This window comes from Sus scrofa, chromosome 2 (genome assembly GCF_054392235.1).
Source record: "Sus scrofa isolate SSC_HxYL_T2T_F1_AM1 chromosome 2, Sscrofa_HxYL_maternal_Yorkshire_Landrace_v2.0, whole genome shotgun sequence".
NCBI classification, from domain to species: domain Eukaryota; kingdom Metazoa; phylum Chordata; class Mammalia; order Artiodactyla; family Suidae; genus Sus; species Sus scrofa.
Window position 1 is genome coordinate 75,633,224 of NC_139384.1, and position 19,714 is coordinate 75,652,937.

General features: G+C 46.3%; 1 protein-coding gene across 14 annotated transcripts in view; it reads left to right on the forward strand.

The window, feature by feature from the left end:
• Positions 1–19,714, forward strand: part of CACNA1A (calcium voltage-gated channel subunit alpha1 A) — a 378,703-nt gene that overhangs the window by 127,757 nt on the left and 231,232 nt on the right. Inside the window, exon 1 of one of the 14 annotated variants that reach the window (XM_085012708.1) lies at positions 16,525–16,543. The exons of the other annotated variants lie outside the window; for them this stretch is intronic. The gene's annotated coding sequence lies outside the window, so the exon portion shown is untranslated. Of the gene's footprint in view, positions 1–16,524; positions 16,544–19,714 lie in introns of those variants that run through there. 14 annotated transcript variants of the gene reach the window in all.

Consider the following 19,714-nt stretch of genomic DNA (forward strand, 5'->3'; position numbering starts at 1 on the left):
TACGGAGGACAGCAGACTTTTTCTGCAAAGGGCTAGAATAGTAAAGATCTGAAGCTTTGTGGGCTATAAATCTCTGCTGCAGCCACTCAGCTCTGCTGGTATAGCAAAGGCATCCATGGACAATGCGGAAACAAACGGGCCTGGCTGTTTTCCAAAAAAACTTTATTTAAAAACATACACCACGGGCCATTGTCTGCCAAGACTTGATAGAGTATTTGTTAATATATATCAGCAATTTCTTTTCCATATTCCTCCTTGTATACCTTTCTTTTTGCTTCCTTTTTCACAAGGCCAGCCTTTCTTTTTCTCCTTCTTTCTGGTCTTTCAGGAAAGCCTATCAGGCCACTGCAATGTTTGCACTCTCCTAACACCAGGCTTGTTTGTCCAATAAGACATGCAGAGTGAGGGTGGCAAGAACTCCAACCTCACCCTCTCTTCCTCTCCTACTCCTGAGCTCTATAAGTCACCATTCTCCTTCCCATAGCTGATTTTCTCTGCCTCAGGGAAACCCCTGAGGATCTCTGAGCCCCTTTCCCCACAGTCCCCTCTAGCTTATGGGCTCCAGCCACACCAGCCTCTTTACTTCCTCCAACACTCCACGCCTGCTGCTACCTCAGGGCCTTTGCACTGGCTCTTGCCTCTGCCTTGATCCGCCTTCCCCAAGGCAACCTCATGGCTTCTCCCTCACCTTTTCCGGGTCTTAGCTCAAAAGCCACCTTCTCAGTATCCACCTATTTGAAACTGCACACCCAGAACTTCCTGCCCAATCCCCTGCTTAATTTCTCCCTTGGACACCCTCTAGTTGTCTGTGTACCATGATCTCCATGATGGAAGGCCTTTTTATTGCCTTTGTCCACCGGTGTGGACTAGAACCTTCTAGAACAGCACCTGGCACATAGTAAGTGACCAATAAATGTATGTTGGATGAGTGGGCACTACAGCTTCATTCGTTTTTATTGCTTGAGTAGTATTCCACCATAGGAGAATACCATAGTTTGCCTGTTGAATTTACCTGTCAATGGACATTTGAATTTATTTGTGAATATTGATCAAGTGTGTTCAGTGGATGAGGCCTTGTTCTAGACAAAAGTCCTTAACCACAGAGGCTTATATCCTTATTGGGAGAGACATAGGATAAACAACAAACAAAATAATAAGTAAATTGTAAGGTATTCTAGAAGGTTATAAGGGCAGTGTGGGGGAAGCAGCAAGGAAAAGGGGTGGGGGGCCCTTTCTATATTAGATAAGGCCTCAATGATGGTATTAGATCTTAGTCTCTAAAGAAATGAGGAAGGGAGTTACTGCTGTGGTGTAGTAGGTTAATGATCCAGCTGTCTCTGCGGAGGCACCTGTTCAATTCCAAGTCTGATGCAGTGGGTTAAGGATCTGGCCTTGCTGTAGCTGTGGCATAGGTCACAGCTCTGGCTCAGATTCGATTCTGGCCTGGAAACTTTCATATGCTGATAGGGCGACCAGGAAAAGAAAAAAAAAAAAAAAAAAGGAAGTGAGATGAGGAGGAAGCCATGAAGATGTCTGAGGGAAGAGGGAACAGCAGGTGCAACGGTCCTGAGGTAAGGTTGTGCTTGGCTTGTTGGAGGACTAGTAAGGAAGCCAGCATTGCTGAAGGGAGTGAGCAAAGGGGAGAGTGGGAGGAGGTAAGGGCAGGGAGATGACAGGGCAGGTTGTGCAGGGGCTCTTGGACTAGGGAGGACTTTGGCTTTTGCTATGAGTAAGGTGGGAGCCATGGAGAGTTCTGAGCAGAGGAGGGACGTACTGATCTGACTCAGATGTTCACAAGCTCCTCCTGCCACTGTGGGGGAAGGGAGCATTCTGTTGAGGTGATGAAGACAGAAACTGGGGACTAGGGAAGAAATGACAGTACTGATTCAGGCAGGTATGTGTTGGGGGAGACCAGGGTATTGTCTGTGGAGATAATGAGTGGTTGGATTCTGAAGACAGCTTAAAGTTGTTTTTATTGTGGTAAAATACATATAACATAAGATTTACTATTTTGAGGAGTTTCCTGGTGGCACAGAGGGTTAAGGATCCAGTGTTGTCATGGCTGCAGGGTAGGTTCGATCCCTGGGCCCTTTACTTCTGTATGCCACATGGCCAAAAAACAAAACAAAATTCACAGTTTTGAGGTGTAAATTCAGTGGCCTTTAGTGCATTCACAGTACTGTGCAACCAGCATCTGTTTTAGCTTTACAGCACTTCATCACCCCAAAAGAAAACCTTCTACCCACTTACTAGTCATTTCCCATTTTCCTCTCTGCCCCCCTCGGTTCCTGGCAACCACCAGTTCCGGATATAACCTGAAGATTGACCAGTAGGATTTCTGGATAGATAGATGGCGAAGGCTCAAATGAATTAATGTGCAAAAATCACTTAGGTGGCACCAGATAGGTGCTCACAGCTGAAACGGCTGTGATGCATTGGCAGTGATGGTGAGTGCTTTCCAGAAGCCTTGCTCTAATGCTAAACTGGCCTACTCATCTATTTGGAATTCCCACCTGCTGGCTGGGTGCACCGTGGAGCCAGGATCTTTTACACTTCCAGTCTGGCTTGGGTAGGGGTGGGGGAGGAGAACTCAGAAGAGCCAAGCCAGCACCCTCCGTTCTGGAACACCATCCAACTCTGGTCCAGATTTCCCAGAAGCCTGTGGGAAACTGTCCAGGGAGAGACAATGCAGCTGATGGAAATTCTGGCAAGCCCTGGCTTTGGCTTCCTGAGGTGGCTGTTATACCAACTAGCATTTGTTGGACCTTCATCCTGAGCCAAGATGGTGGCTTTCAGGGCAGGAGCAAGAAACATGTAAGTTCTCTTTATGGCTGTGCCCCGACTTCCTTATGTGCTTCGTAGAAATCCCTGCTTCATTCTCTGTAGCTGCTAAGCTCTCTGAAAGAAGTGTAAGACCCTTCATCCCTTTCCTCATGTTTGTGATGCATTTTGGTTTCTAAAGGTGGATCTCTTTACTTGGGCTCTGCCGTAACTTCCTGTCTCCTTCCATCTCTCCCTCACTCAATAAGTTTTTTTTTTTTGTCTTTTTGCCTTTTCTAGGGCCGCTTTTTGCGGCATATGGAGGTTCCCAGGCTAGGGGTCTAATCAGAGCTGTAGCCACCGGCCTATGCCAGAGCCATGGCAACTCGGGATCCAAGCCACGTCTTCGACCTACACCACAGCTCATGGCAACTCTGGATCCTTAACCCACTGAACAAGGGCAGAGATCGAACCCGCAACCTCATGGTTCCTAGTTGGATTCGTTAACCATCGTGCCACGACGAGAACTCCTCAATAAGTGATTTTTACTCATTCCTTCTCCCCCACCCCTCATCCATTGATTTTTATCCTCACTGTTATCTGGATTTTAGTCTCAATCCTTGTCACATGCAAGGTAGTAGAGCTTAAAGAATGGGGCCCAAATACTTCTGAATAGTGATCCCACTTCTGCCACCTTGAAGCGATTTTGACTTTGGGCAAGTCATTTCATCTTTCTGTGTGGAAATCCTTTGCTCAGCTAATATTTTCTGTTTTTTTGCTGGTCTCGCCATAGTGTGGCCCTTCCCCACCTCTGGGAAGGTAGGCATGGTCATGTGATTTGCTATCACCAGTGGAATGTAAGGGGAAGTGACATGTGTGACTTCTGGGTAGAAGCTTTAAGAGGCAGTGCGTAATTTCCCCACGTTTCCTTTTTTCTGCCTCCACGTCGTGCATGCACAGAGATGGTACCTCCTTCAGCATAGGCACTGGAGAGAATGGAGTCCTCATCCCACCTGCAGTGGACACATAGCATGAGCAAGGAAATAAACCTATGGTGTTTTCAGTCACTAAGACTTGGTGGGTTCTTTCTTTTTTTTTTTTTTTTTTTTTTTTTTTTATTTTATTTTTTTGTTGTCTTTTGTCTTTTTGCCTTTTGTTGTTGTTGTTGTTGCTATTTCTTGGGCCGCTCCCGCGGCATATGGAGGTTCCCAGGCTAGGGGTTGAATCGGAGCTGTAGCCACCGGCCTACACCAGAGCCACAGCAACGCGGGATCCGAGCCGCGTCTGCAACCTACACCACAGCTCACGGCAACGCCGGATCGTTAACCCACTGAGCAAGGGCAGGGACTGAACCCGCGACCTCATGGTTCCTAGTCGGATTCGTTAACCACTGCGCCACGACGGGAACTCCTTTCTTTTTTAATTCCTGCAGTAGCAGGTAGACTATTTGGCAGGTAGTACCTCTTCATTTGTGCACTGGGGTTAACATCTTATCAGTGTCCTCATGAGGGGTATGAATACTCACATGCGTTTAAACTTCCTGCTAACAAAGTTCACGGCCCTTCTGCTTTCTTTCTAGGGGGCTCGACTTCCTCTCCCTGTTTTTGCACCCTTGAAAGAAAAAATTGGGAAAGAATTGTTTGGCTTTCCCTTTGAGGACGTGAATGGTTTCTAAAGCCCTGGGCATTGAGTCAGTCCCCTCAGCCTCCTGTGTTTTTTTTAAATTAAAGTATAATCTGCCCAGCAAAGTGACTCATATGCATATATATGTGTATACATATAATTTGTGTGTGTGTGTCTTTTATGGCCGCACTAGCAGCACATGGTGGTTCCCAGGCCAGGGGTCAAATTGGAGCTGTAGCCGCCGGCCTATGCTACAGCCACAGAGACATGGGATCTGAGTCGTGTCTGCAACCTACACCACAGCTCACGGCAATGCTGGATCCTTAACCCACTGAGTGAGGCCAGGGATTGAACCCTCTTCCTCATAGATGCTAGCCAGGTTCATTAACCACTGAGCCACAACAGGAACTCCATATATATAATTTTTTACATCTTTTCCATCATGGTCTATCCCAGGAGATTGGATATAGTTCCCTGTGGCAAATGGTAGGACTTAATTGCTTATTCATTCTAAATGTACTAGTTTGCATCTACTAACTCCAGGTTCCTAGTCCATCCCTCTCTCTTCCCCACCCCCTTGGAACCATAAGACTGTTCTTCATGTCTGTGTAACTCATTCAGTTTTATTTTATTTTATTTTATTTTATTTTATTTTATTTTTGCCTTTTTAGGGCCACACCCAGGGCATGTGGAGGTTCCCAGGCTAGGGGTCTAATTGAAGCTACGGCTGCCGGCCTATGCCACAGCCACAGTAATGCAGGATCTGAGCTGTGTCCGTGACCTACACCACAGCTCGTGGCAACACCATATCTTTAACCCACTGAGCGAGGCCAGGGATGGAACCTGCGTCTTCATGGATCCCAGTTGGATTGTCTCTGGGCCACAACAGGAACTCCTTTTTTTTTTTTTTTCATTCAGTTTTAACTCTCTCCATCTTCAGCTTCCTTTTTCCCAACTTCCCCCTTTGCCTGTCCTACTCTAGCTCACCCCACCAGGGATTTTATACTCAGGATCCTCTGTGATCTTTGGTTTCTTGCTTGCTTAGCACCCCCTGGGAATCAGCTCTCATAGCAAATTAAAAAATAGCTCTCAAGTGCCTCAAGCTCGAAGATGTTTCCTTTCGTTCACCTAAGCAGGATCCTGGAGCAGTTGTGAGTATCCTGTCCCCTACTGTAAATCTTTCTTCATCATTGCGAGAGGTTCAGTCAGGATCAGTGAAGACCCAAGCAGAAGATCTTGGCCAAGTCTCCTTGATGTTCTGGCTGTGCTGGGTGTTGTCATATTGATTAAGCTCCTGGGACAGCTGCCAGCAGCCTCTAGGATTAAATCAATAGAGTTTGCAAAAGTAAAAGCTTCTTTTGGAGGCATGGAATATATTGGTTTATTTTTTAATGACAAAGCCTCAAGGAGAATCTTCACGGATGGCAGGGCCAGCACAGGAAAAGGCCAGGCAGACCCAAATATTTGAAGAAGCACATGGCGGAGAAGATGAAGGGGGTTTCGTCAGCAGCTTGGGGCTTCCCGGAAAATCTCTTTTAACTTGGGTTGCCAATGCAGCAGCCAGGAGAGTTGGAAGCGAAGGTAGACGATACAGAAAGGACTACTGTTGAGAGGGAAGGAGAAAGGAAATAGATGTGGATTCTCAGGCTCAACTGACAGCCATTTACTGGGGTCCTGCTATGTGCTGAGCACAGTGATGGGTGCTGAGGATATAGTGGAGATCAAATTCTGTGACAGGCGCTCTTAGAAGAGATGAGGAGAAGAGAAGGCCCAGGAGAAGGTCATGTGAAGATGGAGGCAGAGATCAAAGTGTTCCTGCCACAAGACAAGAAATGCCTAGAACCAGCAGAGCTGGGAGAGGCAAGAAAGAATTCAAACTAGTTTCCCCCAAAGAAAAGGAAAATCCAGCCCAGGAAGACATCTAAATGCAAATCAGCATCTATCCTATGAAGCCCCCAACTCGTTGCCTCCCTTTCCCTCCTGGAAAAAGCCCAACCCTGGATGAACCCAACCAGTTGCTTCCCAGTCGATGCCTGTACAGTGTAATATTCCTGAATGCTGGGATCAACGATCTGGGCTGATGACATTACATTCGTGATTCCTTTTTTTTTTTTTTTTTTTTTTTTTACTTTATTTATTTATTTATTTATTTTTGAATTGTTATTTCCCCAATACAGTTTTTTTTTTTTCCTACTTTACAGCATGGTGACCCAGTTACACATACATGTACACATTCTATTTTCTTACATTATCATGCTCTATCATAAGTGACTAGACATAGTTCCCAGTGCTCCACAGCAGGGTCTCATTGCCAATCCATTCCAAAGGCAATAGTTTGTATCTATGAATCCCAAGCTCCCAATCCACCCCACTCCCCCCTCCCTTGGCAACCATAGTCTATTCTCCACGTCCATGATTTTCTTTTCTGTGGAAAGGTTCATTTGTGCCGTATATTAGATTCCAGATTTAAGTGATATCATAACATTCGTGATTCTAAACCTCAAATGGACACACAAGAATTGTAACATCCTGGGGTTCCCATTGGGGCTCAACAGTAACAAATCCAACTAATATCCATGAGGAAGAGGGTTTGATCCCTGGCCTACTCAGTGGGTTAAGGATCCGGTGTTGTCATGAGCTGTGGTGTAGGTCGCAGACATGGCTCAGAGCTGACTGTAGCTGTGGCATAGGCTGGCAGCTGCAACTCTAACTCCACCCCTAGCCTGGGAACTTCCATATGTTGCAGGTGTGGCCCTAAAAAGCAAAAAAAAAAAAAAAAAAAAAAAAAAACAATCAAACAAACAAACGGAATTATAGGAGTTCCCATCGTGGCTCAGTGGTTAATGGATCCGACTAGGAACCACGAGGTTGCGGGTTGGATCCCTGGCCTTGCTCAGTGGTTAAGGATCTGGTGTTGCCGTGAGCTTCGGTGTAGGTCGCAGATGCGGCTCAGATCCCCTGTTGCTGTGGCTCTGGCGTAAGCTGGCAACTACAGCTCCAATTCGACCCCTAGCCTGGGAATCTCCATATGCTGTGGGAACAGCGCAAGAAAGGGCAAAAAGACCAAAAAAAAAAAAAAAAAAAAAAAGTAAAAAAAAAGGAATTATAGCATCCTAGATGGAAGAAGGTACCAGTGCCTATTGTTATGATGCTGTGGAATAACTTAGAGAAATAAATACTCTCCCATCATGAAAAACCCCACCCTTAACTTCATGTCTCCCACCAGCTACCCACCTGTTTCTTCACTTCCCTACACTTCCTCCTATAGAACCCTAGAACCATTGGAGGGAGTGTGGTCTTGCCAATATCTTAATTGAGTGTTCTAGGCCCTTATAACTGTTAGGGAATACATTTCTGTTGTTTTAAGCTACCTTGTTTGTGGTAAGCCATTAACAGCAGCCCTAGGAAACAAATACAGATGTTCCTGTGAAATTTGAAATGTCTCTGAGAAGGTACAGAAGGACACAACCATTGCCAGAAACTCATTCTGGAGCAGGACGGAAATAGGGTGGAATACCCCAACTCCCTCTCTTTTCTTCCAACCTCTTGCTGGTGCTTCCCATTGGCCAAACCCTCCCTCAAGGCAAGAGATGAGGGAGGTTGGGCAATGCCATTTATAAGAGTCAGACCTGCCTTTCCCAGGACACAGAGCAGGACAGTGAGTAGGAGGTGGGGTGGGGGGGGGTGCAGCAGGAGATGACCAAACACACCAAAATGCATGAGACCCCCTAGAAGGTGGACAGAGATGCACAGATTACCTAGGATTGAGCCCCAGGGAAGACCAGCATTTAGATATTCAGTAAAAAAGAGGGACAAGAAGGAGACACAGAGAAGAATAGTAGGAAGACACCAAAGGAGGGCATGGCCAGATTATCTGAACACAAGCCCTGGAATTTGGCAGCCTGGAGGGCCTCACTAGAAGAATTTTGGTGAAACAATGGGGCTAGAAGCCAGCCTGGGGAGGGTAGACGAATTTGAGGTGAGGAAGGGGAGGCAACATGTGTAGTCAACGCCTTTGTGTATGGGAGTGGTGAAGGGGGTGGGAGATGTGAAGTCAAGGGTGGGGTTTCTCATGATGGGAGAAGATTTATTTCTCTAAATGGGGTCATTCCCAGCAGTGTCCCAGCTGGTATCTTCTTCTATCTAGGATGCTGTTATTCTTGCTTGTCCATTTGAGGTTTAGGATCATGAATGTAATGTCATCAGCCTAGACCATTGATCCTTTTCAGGGATATCATGCTGTACAGGCATCAGGAAAGCAACTGGTTGGGTTCATCCTGGGCTGGGCTTTTTCTGGGAGGGAAAGGGATGCAGCAGGTTGCAGGCTTCATAGGATGGAGGTTGGTTTGCATTTAGACTTCTCTCTGGGCTGGGCTGCTCCTTTTGTTTGGGGGAACTAATTTAAAGCTGCCAGTGGCCCCCTTGGCCTTGGCATTGATGGTCTTGGGAATTTCCAGGTTTGAATTTAAGCCAAGAGGGAGACGGGGTCTCTTGAGAAGATGCTGAGGGAATGGAGGATTTCAATGACCACTGCACAGGGGTGACAGAACAACAAGGTAGGAGATGGTGGGAGTTCCCGCAGTGGGTCAGCGGTAGAGCTGACTAGTATCCATGAGGATGAGGGTTCCATCCCTGGCCCTGCCCAGTGGGTTAAGGATCTGGCGTTGCTGTGGTGTGGTGAAGGCCGGCAGCTGCAGCTCCGATTCGACCCCTAGCCTGAGAACTTGCCATTTGCTGCAGGCATGGCCCTAAAAAGACACACACAAAAAAGATAGAGAGGGGCTTCTCCCCAGTAGCTGGGAATGTGGTTGTAAATTGGATCAAGAGACAGAGACCTGGAGTTCCCGTCATGGTGCAGTGGTTAACGAATCCGACTAGGAACCATGAGGTTGCAGGTTCGATCCCTGCCCTTGCTCAATGGGTTAACGATCCGGTGTTGCCGCGAGCTGTGGTGTAGGTTGCAGACGCGGCTCAGATCTTGCGTTGCTGTGGCTCTGGCGTAGGCCGGCGGCGACAGCTCCGATTAGACCCCTAGCCTGGGAACCTCCATATGCGGTGGGAGTGGCCCAAGAAATGGCAAAAAGACAAAAAAAGAGAGAGAGAGGGAGACAGAGATCTCACATCGCTTAGATGTTTCCAGGGAGCTTTAGTGTGCTGAAAAAAGGAGGGAGATCCCTGGTGGCCTAGCAATTAAGGATCCCACATTGTTACTGCTATGGCTCCAGACCACCACTGAGGTGTGGGTTCGATCTCTGGCTCGGGAACTTCCACATGCTGTGAGTACAGACAAAATGAGATAGAGACAGAGAGAAAAAAAACAAAGTCTTTGGTTATTTGGAGCCTCAGACCCCAAAAGTTTAAAATTGACCAGCACCTCCTGCTCAAAACTTATTTTGGGTATTCTTTTCCTTTCTTTTTCATCAAGGAAACTTCATTTTGGTGTGTGTGTCTTTTCCATGAGTCATGTTAACTCCACATTTAAACTTTTTGGTACAGAGCCATCCATCCATTTAAATCAGGTATTTCATTTCAGAATAAACACACACACACACACACACACTCACCTCACTTTCTAAAAAACTGTAAAATATAACCCTGTGAATTTTCAGGGTTTATTTTTTAGTATCTCTGAGAATTCCAAGCATGTACCGCCTCTTACCCAGCAATTCCACATCTTGGAATCTATCCTGCAGGAAAAAAAAAAATCTGCACAAATGCACAAGGATGTATGGTCAGATTATTCATTGCAGCTTTGCTTGTAATAGATATAAACTGGATGCATTTAGGGGAATATTAAATAAATGATATTGCTAATACTGCACAGCCTTTTAAAAGAGGGAAGTCCAGTGCGCTGATGTGGAAAACGTGTCTACTGTGGTCAGGCACACAGCAAGTCGCAGAACACATTATGAATCACAGTCTCAGTTTTTCAAAGGCAAAATGTGATTTTTTTTTTCTTTTTCTTTTTCTTTCCATTTTTGACTGCCTCGCAGTGTATGGAGCTCCCAAGCCACAATTCAGATCCTAGCCGCAGTCTCAACCTAAGCTGAAGCTGCGGCAATGCCCTATCCTTAACCTGCTATGCTGGGCAGGGGATTGAACCCTGTGTCCCAGGACACTGCCAATCCCATTGCGCCACAGCAAGAGCTCCCAACATGTGATTTTTGTATGCTCGTTTCCATTCATTTCGTAGTATTTATTGAGCACCTCCTATGTGTTAGGCACTGCTCTAGTTGCAGGACACACAGTCAAGAACAAGTCAGACAAATCCTTACACCCCACCCCCTTAGGGCTGACATTCCAGGGAGGGAGACCAACATAAGTAAGATAAATAAATAGAAGATATAACTTGTTTGATGTGAAAAGTTGATGAAAAACTCACAAACGAAAAATAAGGAAGAAAGGTGGAAATGTTGACAGGGTTGGGGTTTTAGATCTGGGAGCCAGGGAAGGCTTCACTGGAAAGGCAGTCTTTTAGTACAGCCTGAAGGTGAGAGAGTAAAGCCTTGCTCACATCTAGGGGGAAAGTGGAAGAGAGAGCAGCCAGTGTAAGGAGTGTGTGTAGGGGAGAGTCTAAGAGAGAAACACCAAACCACTAGCATTGATTATCTCTGGGAAATGGGCTGGTGTAAGGACTTTTCACTCTTTTTTCCTTGGTATTTATTTTATTTTCTATCAGAGTATAATTGATTGACAGAGTTGTGTCAGTTTCTGCTGTACAGCAGAGTGACCCAGTCATCTTCTCATACCATCTTCTCCCATGTCCTACCCCGAGAGATTGGACATAGTTCCCTGTGCTGTACAGTAGGACCCCATTGCTTATCCATTCCAAATGTAATAGTTTGCATCTACCAGCTGCAAACTTCCCATCCATCCCACTTCCTCCCCTCCCCCACTCTGGCAGCCACAAGTATGTTCTCCATGTCCATGATCTGTTTCTGATTTGTAAATAGGTTCATTGGTGCCATATTTTAGATTCCTGAAATAAGTGATGTCACATGGTTTTTGTCTTTCTCTTTCTGATCTCACTCAGAGTGAGAATATCTGGATGCATCCATGTTGCTGAGAATGGCATTATTTTTGTCCTTTTTTAAATGACTGAGTAGTATTCTTTTGTATGTCTCTACCACGTCTTCTTAATCCATTCATCTGTTGATGGACATTTAGGTTGTTCCATGTCTTGGCTCTCGTGAGTAGTGCTGCAATGAGTGTAGGGGTGCATGTATCTTCCTGAATGAACATTTTGTCTGGATATATGCCCAGGAGTGGAGCTGTTGGACTTTTCACTTTTTAAATGATATAAGTTTTAAAAATTAAAAAAATACGCTAAGTATACATTCCTATGATAATTATAATTAAAACTATTATTTTTTTAAAGGGGGGGATCTGGAGGGCTGCTGGGTGATGTTCCTTTTTATGGTTCAGGGCCCAGAGGAAAAAGTCAGCTGGAAAAGTCAACGAGTGAAAGCATATGAGGAAAACTCTGAGAATTGGGGGTGGGGGGAAGGGAAGAGAAGGATAACTAACAGGGCTTTTTAAAAATTGAGATGAGATTCACATAAAATACTTACTCATTTTAAAGTGAACTATTCAGTAAGTCAACTATATACTTAAACAAGAAATAAGGTGAACAGTTCAGTGGCATTTAGTACCTTCACTGTGTTGTGCAAGTATTCCTATCTAGTTCCAAAATATCTTCATCACCCCAAAAGGAAACCCTGTCCTCATTATGCATTTCCCTGCCTTCCCCCAGCTCCTGGCAGACACCAGTCAGCATTCTGTCTCTGTGGAGTCACCTATTTTAGATAAACAAAAGGTTGAAGCAGCATCAAAGTGGGTGAATAGATAGACAAATTATGGTATATCCATACAATGGAATATTATGTTGCCATCAAAAGGAACGAAGTATGAGTACATGCCACAATGTGGATGAACTTTAAAAACATTATGTTAAGCGAAGGAAGCCAGACACAGAAGGTCGTGTATTGTAGGATCCCACGTGTGTGAAATAGCTGATGGATATTTTTACGGTATTTATTTTGAGACTGATATTCAGGGAGAGGACCACATTCACTGTGTTTGCCCTGGAAGCACTTCAGATTTGAGGGACCTCATCAGCCATGATGAGAGTAGGTGCTTATGCTCTCCAGTGAAGGGAGGGGAATGAAACTTACATGGGTAAAAAAGAGATAGGAAAAGTTAGTAATACTAGTAGCAGCAACTGAAATAATAGTAAACATTGATTGCATGATTACAATGAGATGAACCCCCATTATGCTTTCATAAGCATATAAGGTTTTCTAGTTAGCACAGGAACCAGAGTAAACAGTAACAAAACACTCACACTTACTGAGTGCATACCATATGCCAGGACTTTTCTGAGTCCGTTATTGTGTATCCACTCATTTCATTTTCATACAGCCCTATAAGGTAGTCACTACTTTTCACATTATGTATATGAGGAAGTTGAGGCTTGGAGAAGGGAACTCCTTTGCCCAAAGCTACAATCATATCTGACCCCTCACCCCCAAACTCTTTCAACTACCCTTGCTCTGTGATTTTTCATGCAGATATTTCCAGTTTTCTGAGCAGAAGCATGATTTAGCTGCCATGGGTAGACTTCTCAGAACCAAAGTGTTGAAAATCCTTGGATAACATTAAAAAAGCAAACTTATTTAGTGTTAGGATTTTATTTTTCTCTTTTTTATTTTTTGATGTTCCTGCTGACGTAATGAATCGTGTGTGTGTGTGTGCATGTGTGCACATGCCCCTCGACCATGTATGTTAAATGTAAGTTTTTACAGTTTTCTTAGAGAGTGTTAATACTTGATGCTGGGTATACTTGCCCTGCCCTGGGTGGATGTGTAATTAAACCTATGCCTCTTGCTGCTGGCCGTGGTGCTGAAAACACCGCTGGCAGCATCAGCGTTGCCCTTGTTTGAGCATCGTCACCCATACATCAGTCTCAAGCTGATCCGCTGGTGGAGAGCTCTTTTCTAGGCTTGATTTTGGTTAGCATTGTGTGCTGGAGAGTTAGAAGCCCATGTATGAGAACTCAAGAGAGACTCTTCGGATTGCTGAAAGTTGAAATACTCTTCAATATGACCCACTTGGGATGGGCTTTTGAAGGTGTGGACTAGCATGCAATGGTTGATAACAACTACATTTAATCGTGGCAGTGGTTGGGACTCAGGTGAGGGCTAACCCATTTGGTCTCATCCATAGTTAACATCCCCAACTCCGATTTTTAAATAACGGCAAAACCATCTTCTTCCTCTTTTTTTTTTTTTTTTTTTTTTTTTTTTTGTCTTTTGTCTTTTGTCTTTCTAGGGCCACACCGGCAGCATATGGAGGTTCCCAGGCTAGGGGTCTAATCAGAGCTATAGCTGCCAGCCTACACCACAGCCACAGCAACTCGGGATCCAAGCCACATCTTTGACCTACACCACAGCTCACGGCAATGCTGGATCCTTAACCCACTGAACAGGGTCAGGGATCGAACCCGAAACCTCATGGTCCCTAGTCGGATTCATTTCTGCTGTGCCACAATGGGAACTCCAACCATCCACCTTCTAATACATAAGGTTAAGGTGTTGAGTGGTTCGTGGGACCACCAGCATGGATTTTGGAGTGAGCCTTAGCTCTTCCAGTAGCGCATATATGACCTTGAGCAATTTGTTTGTCCTCGTTGAACCTTAATTTCCTTATCTGGAAAATGGGGCTTGCTAAAGAACCTAGCTTGTAGAATTGTTGCAAGGAATTAACTGAATATAAAGTGCTTAGCACGGTGTCTGCCCAGCGAAGCGCTCAATAAGCAGAGCTATAATTATGGTTGTTGTGTCCGTTAATGGCCCCATAATAGTTGATCATATGGCCACGTTAAACAGTGTCATCTGTTTAGTGGAGCAAGGAATATGTCCTGCACCCATACATCCAGGGCCCTGGTACCCTCTACTCTTTTCCTGGTAATTGTAATGAGTCCAGAACTCACATAAAAATAAGGCTTGTTTGGCTTCTCCCCGCAAGCTCAACTGCTTGGTCGACTCACTGAAGTATGTTTCCTCTGAACACACCCATCAGCGGCCCTCATGGTAGAGGCAAGACCTTGAGGAGTTAACAAACCTGATATGATTTTTCACACCAACCATGGGAGGCTGGAAATGAGAAGGAGGGGAGGGCACCATAAAGAGAAGGATGAATTACTTGGACATTCTGCAAGGTCTTGCTCAGGGGCCGGAACCATCAGCCATGCCCACTTTACAAATTGATTTTCCTTGATATTCTGCATCCCAAGAGCGGCTCCTGTTCACAGAGGCAGCTCTTCTTCCCTGAACAGAATCGCATGGTCATTTCCAGGGTCACACACAGCCCCTCTCTGGGGCCTCCGTGGGTCCTGATCTATCTGACTGTGGGAGAAGCTTTGTGCATCTGCACTTGCCTGCAGGGCTGTTTGCAAGCCTGACTTCCACGAGCCATTTCAGGAGCCAGCTTTTCCTCCCACCAAAGATGCTTCTTTCCTTTCACTCCCCGCCCCCCTTGGCCTCTTTGGCTGATTATTCTGGATCCCGCTGACACAGGTGCTTTGTCCCCGAACCAATCGGGGAGCAGGAAGACTCAGCTCAGCTAGCAGAGGCATTGCTCACTGCAGCTGTGAGTTAGAACCCAGGCTTTCTAAATTGGGAGGATCAGGCACGACTCAGGGTTGAGCTGAGAAAGCTTCACCTCCCCCTGCCTGGACTACCTTTGACTTCTGCCTGGGGAGAGAGTCTCCTCCTGTGGCAAGAACTCAATACCCCATCCTTGTGTCTCTGCACCAGCCACATCCTTACATACTTCAAGGACCTGATTCTGTCCTTGATGTGCCCATGGAGACTTGGCCTATGATAAAGTCGGGGGCGGGGGGCGATGCAGAAAGCAGGACCCACCCACCCACCTTTCCTTCCATATGTGTTTACTGAGCATCTGCTAAATAACAGATGCCCTCTTAGAAGCTGAGGACAAAGCAGGGAACAAAGTAGACAAAAGGGCCTACTTTCACAGAGCTTATAGTCTGGTAGGGGAGAGAAAGAGTGAACAAGATAAGAAAAATATAGATGTTTGGGGACGAGGGCCAAGGGAAAAAAATGAAGTAGGAAAGGGGGGGTGAAAGATCTCACTGAGCTGTGACCTCTGAGTCAAGAGCTAAAGGAAGTGGGAGAGGGAACCACGTGGGACTCTGGGGAAAGAGCGTTCCAGGGGAGACAATGGCAGGTGCACGGTCCCTGGTGGTAGAATGTGCCTCGTGTGTTTCAGGAACTTGCAGGAGACCAGCGTGGCTGCAGCTGAGTGAATAAGAGGGAGAGTGGAGGAGATGAGGGCAGGGAGGTGATGGGAGCAGGTCCTGCAGGATCTTGCTGGCTGCCGAAAGGAATCTGACTTTTCTTCTGAGAGAGATGGGAGCCCCTAGGTAGTCTGTGAATACTTCCATGTGCAATAAGCCAGAATTTTCTCTTCTGTTTATCTGTCTCTTTCCAACATGGCTCTTGTTTCGTCAAGATCTTGGGTTTCTTTCTTCCTTCCTCCCTCCCTTCCTTCCTTTCTTTCTTTTTGTTTTTTAGGGCCACACCCCCAACATATGGAAACTCCCAGGCTAGGGGTTGAATCGGAGCTGCAGCTGCTGGCCTACACCACAGCCACAGCAACGTGGGATCCAAGTCGAGTCGGCGACCTACACCCCAGCTCACAGCAGCGCCGGATCCTCACTGAGCAAGGCCAGGAATCGAACCCGAGTCCTCATGGGTATTAGTCAGGTTCATTACCTCTGAGCCACAATGGAAACTCTAAGATCTGGGGTTTCTTTTCAGCCTCCTCGAGCGGAGGCAGGAGACTGGTCCAGGCCTCCTGAATTCTCCTCCTGGGGTCAGAAAGTGGAGGAGAAGGGCAAGCCCCACTTCTTTCTGGATGACTCAAAACCACAATTACCTGGGCTCCTCCTCCCCCTGACATAGATCTAAGGCAGCACTTCCCAAACTCCAGTATGCACACAGAGCCCCTGGAGATCTTGCTAAAATGTGTATTCTGACTCAGCAGGTCAGCGTGGGGCCTGACACTCTGCCTTTCTAACGGGGCGTTACCTCAGCTCTTGGTTCATGGACCACACATTAAGCAGCAAGGATGTAAGGTCAGTGCTGCAGATACCCATTTGGGGTGTGTCTGTGGATGCTGGCAGCATGTGTGGGTGCATGCGGGGAGAGGGAGATGACATTTGATAGCTCTCATGTTCATGTCTGACAAACTATAAGAAAAAGGAGTAAGGTGGGAGTGGGCAGCCCCTTCCTGTGGGCCCATGTCCTAACTAAGGCTTCATTGTCGCATACCCAGAGAACTCTGGGTCTGAAATCAGGGTGACAGAGGGCCATTGAAAGCCTGAGAATGCAGCGCATAAAAGTGCTGCTTGCTGCTGGCCTTCTTGGACTCTTCTTGGAACCTCAGCTCAAATCCGATGCAAAGGAAGTCACATCCCAGCCGTTTAGGGGCAGCAGGCCAGGGGGCCGGAGGAGTCAGACAGTCAGCTTCCCCACAGAAGCAAACAGGAAGCTAGTCTGCAGGGAAGAGGAGTGAAATCATCGGATTCAAATCATGGCTTCAGAAGCCTCGGCGAAGGGAGGCCAGGGAAGGGCTTGGCATTGCTTCTCTGTGTACAAATATTGTCTCTTATTTTCTGGGCTGCAGGGTGAGGCAGAATGGAGTATTTGTGCAACACAGCCCAGCTTTGTTCTCTGTGCTCCTAATGACTGTCAGCTCAGAGGCAGGAAGCCAATCAGAGACGATCGTCAGCAGGAATGGCTTTTGTTGACTCCCCAAATTGCCCTGAGTCTTGGATTTGCTTTTCAAAGTGAGCGCAGAGCGTGGCTCAGCTGCTTTCAGCTGGAGGCAGAAGCTGAAGCTGGTGACAAAGAGGACCTGGTTTTTCCTGATTTACTTAGACTCTTACCCCCCACCCCTGTAAGAGTCTATTTCAGACTTGGTTTTCCCACCTGGAAAGTGGGTACATGCTTCAGCTCCTCCTCCAGCCCATAAGATCCCTTGGTTTTCACGGAGCTTCCAAAATGCCAAATGTAACTCTCAGGCCAAACGGGAGACCGCAGCCAGTTAAGTTCCCAAGAAGAAAAGCTGGGAGGAGGGCAGTAGTCGAACATGGTCGTGCTATTTGATCTTTCTGTAGAACACTGGATTTCAGTGTTCCCAGGGGACACTTGGCAATAGCCAGAGATCAGTCTTGGTTGTCGCAAGTTTTGATGGTCATAACTGGAGAGGAGGATGCTACTGACATCTAGGGGATGGAGGCCAGGGATGCTGAGCCTCATCCTACAGTGCAGAGGATGGCCCCTCTGCAGAGAAGGATCCGCCCCAAATGTCTGTAGTGCCGCCGTGGGGAAACCCTACTCCAGAATAACCAATACCCTCTGGCTTTCTTCCTCTAGCATCCATTTCTTCACACCTAAACCTCCTTCGCAGGGTGGCCAGCTTTGTTTACCAAGACTATGGGCCTAAATGTGCTTCTGCAGGGCAGAGGGACAGGGATATTCTGGTTCACCAGCTGATCAGCAGATCAGGTGCTCATATGAAGTGAGCAGGACAGGACCCCCCTCCCCAACCCCCCCCCCCACACCCGCATCGCCCAAGTTCAGAGCCTCTAGTGGGGCTATCTGTTGGTCTCGTCAAACTGCAAGAGAGTTCTGGGGAGGCAGGGAGGAGTTTGTGCCTGGGAGAGAGAGGGGATGTGCATCTGGAAATAGCCACATAAACTACCCCTTCCTCCCTGAGCGCTTTAAAAGTCTGCTTCTCAGAGGTGCACCCAGACTGCCATATTCTGTTTGTATTGAGGTGAAATTCACATAACAACACGAACCATTTTTCAGTGACCGGTTTGGCGGCACTTAGTACATTCAGAATATTGTCCAACTATCACCTTTAATGGGTTCCAAAAATGTTAAGCAGCCACTCACCACTTCCCCTTCCCCCAGCCCCTGGCAACCACCAAACTGCTTTCTGACTGGATTTGCCTGTTATGGACATTTCGGATCAATGGCATTCATACAATATGTGGTCTACTGTGTCTGGCGTCTTCGACTTAGCATAATATTTTGAAGGTTCATCCACATTGCAGCATGGACTCATTTTTATGGCTGAAGAAGTTTCCATTTTATGGCTATACCACATTTTGTTTAACTCCTCATTCTTTGATGGACATTTGGGCAGTTTCCACCTTTTGGCTATTGTGAATATTGCTGCTATGAACATGCATTTGAGTACCTGTTTTCCAGTTCTTTTGGTGTATACCTAGGAGTGGAATTACTGGATCGTATGGTAATTCTGTGTTTTAACTTTTTGAGGAGCCATCAGAAGTATTTTCCACAGTGGCTGCACCATTTTGCCATGGCCATCAGCAATATACAATGGTTCCAGTTTCTCACATTCTCACCGACACTTACTGTTTTCTGTATTTTTTTTTTTTTCATCCTAATCATCCTGGTGGATGTGAAGTGGTACCTCACTGCGGTTTTGTTTTGCATTTTCTTTCTTTCTTTCTTTCTTTTTTTTTTTTTTTTTTTTGTCTTTTTGCCTTATCTAGGGCTGCTCCCGTGGCATATGGAGGTTCCCAGGCTAGGGGTCAAATGGGAGCTACAGCTGCTGGCCTATGCCAGAGCCACAGCAACGCAGGATCCGAGCCCCCTCTGCGACCTACACCACAGCTCACGGCAACACCAGATCCTTAACCCACTGAGCAAGGCCAGGGATTGAACCCACAACCTCATGGTTCCTAGTCAGATTCCTTAACCACTGAACCACGATGGGAACTCCCTGTTTTGCATTTTCTTAATGACTAACGATATTGATCATCTTCTCATGTGCTTATTGGCCATTCGAATATCTTCTTTGGAGAAATGTCTCCTCAAGCTCTTCGCCTGTTATTTAATTGGCTTGTCTTTTCACTGTTGCGTTGTGAGTGTGCTTTAAATATTCTGATACTAGACCCTTGTGAGATACATGATTTGCAAATATATTCTCCCATTCTGTTGGTTGGTTTTTTCACTTTCTTGACAATGCCCTTTGAAACCCAGAGAGTCTAAATTTTGGCAAAGCTCAGTTTATCTATTTTTTTCTTGTGTTGCTCATGCTTTGGTATCACATCTTATCACTGTATTTTATTTTTATCTTTATGGTTGCACTTGCAGCATATGGAGGTTCCCAGGCTGGGGGTCGAATTGGAGCTGCAGCTGCAGGCCTACACCACATCCACAGCAAGACCAGATCTGAGCTACATCTGTGACCTGTGCTGCAGCTTATG